Here is a 6,000-nt window from a genome sequence, read left to right as displayed (position 1 = left end):
GTCCACCAGAGACCTCTGGCCCCACATAATATCAAATGGCAAAAGCTCTCTCAGAAATCTCCATCTCAACGCTAAGACTCAGATCCACTCAACGACCAGCAAGTTACCGTGCTGGACACCCTACGCCATAAAACTAGCAAGACAGGGACACAACCTGACCCATTAGCAGAGAGGCTGCCTAAAATTAAAATAAGGTCACAGACACCACAAAACACACCACTGGATGTGGTCCTGCCCACCAGAAAGACAAGAAGATCCAGCCTCATCTACCAGAAAACAGGCACCAGTCCCTCTACCAGGAAGCCTACACAACCCACTGAACCAACCTTACTCTCTGGGGGCACACACCAAAAACAACAGGAACTATGAATGTGCAGCCTGTGAAAAGGAGACCCCTAACACAGTAAGTTAAGCAAAATGAGAAGACAGAGAAATACACAGCAAATGAAGGAGCAAGGTAAAAACCTACCAGACCAAACAAATGAAGAGGAAATAGGCAGTCTACCTGAAAAAGAATTCAGAGTAATGATAGTAAAGATGATCCAAAATCTTGGAAATAGAATGGAGATAACACAAGAAATGTTTAACAAGGACCTAGAAGAACTAAAGAGCAAATAAACAATGATGAACAACACAATAAATGAAACTACAAATTCTCTAGAAGGAATCAATAGCAGAATAACTGAGGCAGAAGAACGGATAAGTGACCAGGAAGATAAAATAGTGGAAATAACGACTGCACAGCAGAATGAAGAAAAAAGAATGAAAAGAAATGAGGACAGGGCTTCCCTGGTGGCACAGTGGTTGAGAGTCCACCTGCCGATGCAGGGGACACGGGTTCGTGCCCCGGTCCGGGAAGATCCCACATGCCACGGAGTGGCTGGGCCCGTGAGCCATGGCCGCTGAGCCTGCACGTCCGGAGCCTGTGCTCCACAACAGGAGAGGCCACAATAGTGAGAGGCCTGCGTGCCACAAAAAGAAAAAAGAATTGGGGACAGTCTCAGAGACCTCTGGGACAACATTAAATACACCAACATTCGAATTATAGGGGTCCCAGAAGAAGAAGAGAAAAAGAAAGGGACTGAGAAAATATTTGAAGAGATTATAGTTAAAAACTTCCCTAATATGGGAAAGGAAATAGTCAATCAAATCCAGGAGGCACAGAGAGTCTCAAATAGGATAAATCCAAGGAAAAACATGCTAAGACACATATTACTCAAACTATCAAAAATTAAATACAAGGAAAAAGTATTAAAAGCACCAAGGGAAAAGCAACAAATAATTTACAAGGGAATCCCCTTAAGGTTAACAGCTGATCTTTCAGCAGAAACTCTGCAAGCCAGAAGGGAGTGGCAGGACATATTAAAGTGATGAAAGAGAAAAACCTACAACCAAGATTACTCTACCCAGCAAGGATCTAATTCAGATTCGACGGAGAAATTAAAACCTTACAGACAAGCAAAAGGTAAGAGATTTCAGCACCACCAAACCATCTTTACAACAAATGCTAAAGGAACTTCTCTAGGGAGGAAACACAAGAGAAGGAAAAGACCTACAATAACAAAGCCATAACAATTAAGAAAATGGTAATAGGAAAACACATACTGATAGCTACCTTAAATGTAAATGGATTAAATGTTCCAACCAAAAGACACAGACTGGCTGAATGGATACAAAAACAATACCTGTAAATACACTGTCTGCAAGACACCCACTTCAGACCTACGGACACACACAGATTGAAAGTGAGAGGATGGAAAAAGATATTCCATGCAAATGGAAATGAAAAGAAAGTTGGAGTAGCAATTCTCATATCAGACAAAATAGACTTTAAAATAAAGACTATTACAAGAGACAAAGAAGGACACTACATAAGGATAAAGGGATCAATCCAAGAAGAAGATATAACAATTGTAAATATTTATGCAGCCAACATAGGAGCACCTCAATACTTAAGGCAAATGCTAACAGCCATAAAAGGGGAAATCGACAGTAACACAATCATAACAGGGGACTTTAACACGCCACTTTCACCAATGGACAGATCATCCAAAATGAAAATGAATAAGGAAGCACAAGCTTTAAATGATACATTAAATAAGATGGACTTAATTGATATTTATAGGACATTCCATCCAAAAACAACAGAAAACACTTTCTTCTCAAGAGCTCATGGAACATTCTCCAGGATAAAGCATATGCTGGGTCACAAATCAAGCCTTGGGAAATTTAAGAATATTACAATTGTATCAAGTATCTTTTCCGACCACAATGCTATGAGACAAGATATCAATTACAGGAAAAAAACTATTAAAAATACCAACACATGGAGGCTAAACAATATACTACTAAATATCCAATGGATCACTGAAGAAATCAAAGAGGAAATCAAAAAATACCTAGAAACAAATCACAATGAAAACATGATGACCCAAAACCTATGGGATGCAGCAAAAGCAGTTCTAAGAAGGAAGTTTATAGCAACACAATCCTACATCAAGAAACAAGAAACATCTCAAATAAACAGCCTAACCCTACACCTAAAGCAGTTAAAGAAAGAAGAACAAAAAAATCCCAAAGTTAGCAGAAGGAGAGAAATCATAAAGGTAAGATCAGAAATAAAGGAAAAAGAAATGAAGGAAACAATAACTAAGATCAATAAAACTAAAAGATTTTTTTGAGAAGATAAACAAAATTGATAATTAGCCAGACTCATCAAGAAAGAAAGGGAGAAGACTCAAATCAATAGACTTAGAAATGAAAAAGGAGAAGTAACAACTGACAGTGCAGAAATACAAAGGATCATGAGAGATTACTACAAGCAACTATAAGCCAATAAAATGGACAACCTGGAAGAAATGGACAAACTCTTAGAAAACAACAACCTCCAGAGACTGAAGCAGGAAGAAATAGAAAATATAAACAGACCAATCACAAGCAATGAAATTGAAACTGTGATTAAAAATCTTCCAACAGGGCTTCCCTGGTGGTGCAGTGATTGAGAATCTGCCTGCCAATGCAGGGGACACAGGTTCGAGCCCTGGTCTGGGAAGATCCCACTTGCCACGGAGCAACTGGGCCCGTGAGCCACAGCTGCTGAGCCTGCTCATCTGGAGCCTGTGCTCCAGAACAAGAGAGGCCGCAATAGTGAGAGGCCCATGCACCGCGATGAAGAGTGGCTCCCACTCAACGAAAGTAGAGAAAGCCCTCGCACAGAAAAAAAGACCCAACACAGCCAAAAACAAAATAAATAAATTAAAAAAAAAATCTTCCAACAAACAAAAGCCCAGGACCAGATGGATTCACAGGCGAATTCTATCAAACATTTAGAGAAGAGCTCACACCTATCCTTCTTAAATTCTTCCAAAATATAGCAGAGGGAGGAACACTCCCAAACTCATACTACGAGGCCACCATCACCCTGATACCAAAACCAGACAAAGATGTCACAAAAAAGAAAACTACAGACCAATATCACTGATGAACATAGATGCAAAAGTCCTCAACAAAATACTAGCAAAGAGAATCCACCAGTAGATTACAAGTCATACACCATGATCAAGTGGGGTTTATCCCAGGAATGCAAGGATTCTTCAATATACGCAAATCAGTCAATGTGATAAACCATATTAACAAATTGAAGGAGAAAAACCATATGATCATCTCAATAGATGCAGAAAAAGTTTTGACAAAATTCAACACCCATTTGTTATAAAAATTCTCCAAAAACAAGGCATAGAGGGAACTTAGCTCAACACAATAAAGGCCATACATGACAAACCCACAGCCAACATTGTTCTCAATGGTGAAAAACTGCAACCATTTCCATTAAGAGCAGGAACAAGACAAGGTTGCCCACTCTCACCACTATTATTCAACATAGTTTTGGAAGCTTTAGCCACATCAATCAGAGAAGAAAAAGAAATAAGAGGAATCCAAATTGGAAAACAATAAGTAAAACTGTCACTGTTTGCAGATGACATGATACTATACATACAGAATCCTAAAGATGCTACCAGAAAACTACTAGAGCTAATCAATGAATTTGGTAAAGTAGAAGGATACAAAATTAATGTACAGAAATCTCCTGCATTCTTATACACTAGTGATGAAAAATCTGAAAGAGAAATTAAGGAAACACTCCCATTTACCACTGCAACAAAAAGAATAAAACACCTAGGAGTAAACTTAACTAAGTAGGCAGAAGATCTGTATGCAGAAAACTGTAATATACTCTTGAAAGGAATCAAAGATGACACAAACAGATGTGGAGATATACCATGCTCTTGGATTGGAAGAATCAGCATTGTGAAAATGACTCTACTACCCAAAGCAATCTACAGATTCAATGCAATCCGTATCAAACTACCAATGGCATTTTTCACAGAGCTAGAACAAAAAACGCACAATTTGTATGAAAACACAAAAGACCCCAAATAGCCAAAGCAATCTTGAGAAAGAAAAACAGAGCTGGAGGAATCAGGCTCCCTGATTTCAGACTATTCTACAAAGCTACAGTAATCAAGACAGTATGGTACTGGCACAAAAACAGAAATATAGATCAATGGAACTGGATAGAAAGCCCAGAGATAAACCCACACACATATGGTCATCTTATCTTTGACAAAGGAGGCAAGGATATACAATGGAGAAAAGACAGCCTCTTCAATAAGTGGTGCTGGGAAAACTGGACAGCTACATGTAAAAGAATGAAATTAGAACACTTCTTAACACCATAAACAAAAATAAACTCAAAATGGATTAAAGACCTAAATGTAAGGTCAGACACCATCAAACTCTTAGAGGAAAACATAGGCAGAACACTCTATAACATACATCACAGCAATATTCTTTTTGACCCACCTCCTAGAGAAATGGAAATAAAAACAAAAATAAACAAATGGGACCTAATGAAACTTAAAAGCCTTTGCACAGCAAAGGAAACTATAAACAAGACGAAAAGACAACCTTCAGAATGGGAGAAAATATTTGCAAATGAAGCGACTGACAAAGGATTAATCTCCAGAATATACAGGCAGCTCATACAGCTCAATATCCAAAGAAAACAAATAACCCAATCCAAAAACAGGCAGAAGATCTAAATAGACATTACTCCAAAAAAGATATACAGATTGCCAACAAACACATGAAAGGATGCTCAACATCACTAATCATTAGAGAAATGCAAATCAAAGTACAATGAGGTATCAGCTCACACCAGTCAGAATGGCCATCTCTGAGAAATCTGCCAACAATAAATGCTGGAGAGGGTGTGGAGAAAAGGGAACCCTCTTGTACTCTTGGTGGGAATGTAAATTGATACAGCCACTATGGAGAACAGTATGGAGGTTCCTTAAAAAACTAAAGATAGAACATTACCATATGATCTGGCAATCCCACTACTGGGCATATAACCTGGGAAAACCATAATTCAAAAAAAGTCATGTATCACAATGTTCACTGCAGCTCTATTTACAATAGCCAGGATATGGAAGCAACCTAAGTGTCCATCAACAGATGAATGGGTAAAGAATATGTGTCACATGCATACAATGGAATATTACTCAGCCATAAAAAGAAACAAAATTGAGTTATTTGTAGTGAGGTGGATGGACTTAGAGACTTTCATACAGAGTGAAGCTAAGTCAGAAAAACAAATACTGTATGCTAACACATTTACATGGAACCTAAAAAAAAAATAAAATGGTTCTGGAGGACCTAGGGGCAGGACAGGAATAAAGATGTAGATGTAGAGAATGGACTTGAGGACATGGGGAGGGGGAAGGGTAAGCTGGGATGAACTGAGACAGTGGCATATACTACCAAATGTAAAACAGATAGCTAGTGGGAAGCAGCCGCATAGCACAGGGAGATCAGCTCAGTGCTTTGTGAACACCTAGAGGGGTGGGATAGGGAGGGTGGGAGGGAGATGCAAGAGGGAGGAGATATGCGGATGTATGTTTGTGTATGGCTGATTCGCTTTGTTGTGCAGCAGAAACT

The sequence above is a fragment of the Leucopleurus acutus genome (assembly GCF_964270905.1).
Source record: "Leucopleurus acutus genome assembly, chromosome: 2".
NCBI classification, from domain to species: domain Eukaryota; kingdom Metazoa; phylum Chordata; class Mammalia; order Artiodactyla; family Delphinidae; genus Leucopleurus; species Leucopleurus acutus.
The sequence above is the reverse complement of the archived record's forward strand: the minus strand, read 5'-3'. Positions refer to the sequence as shown.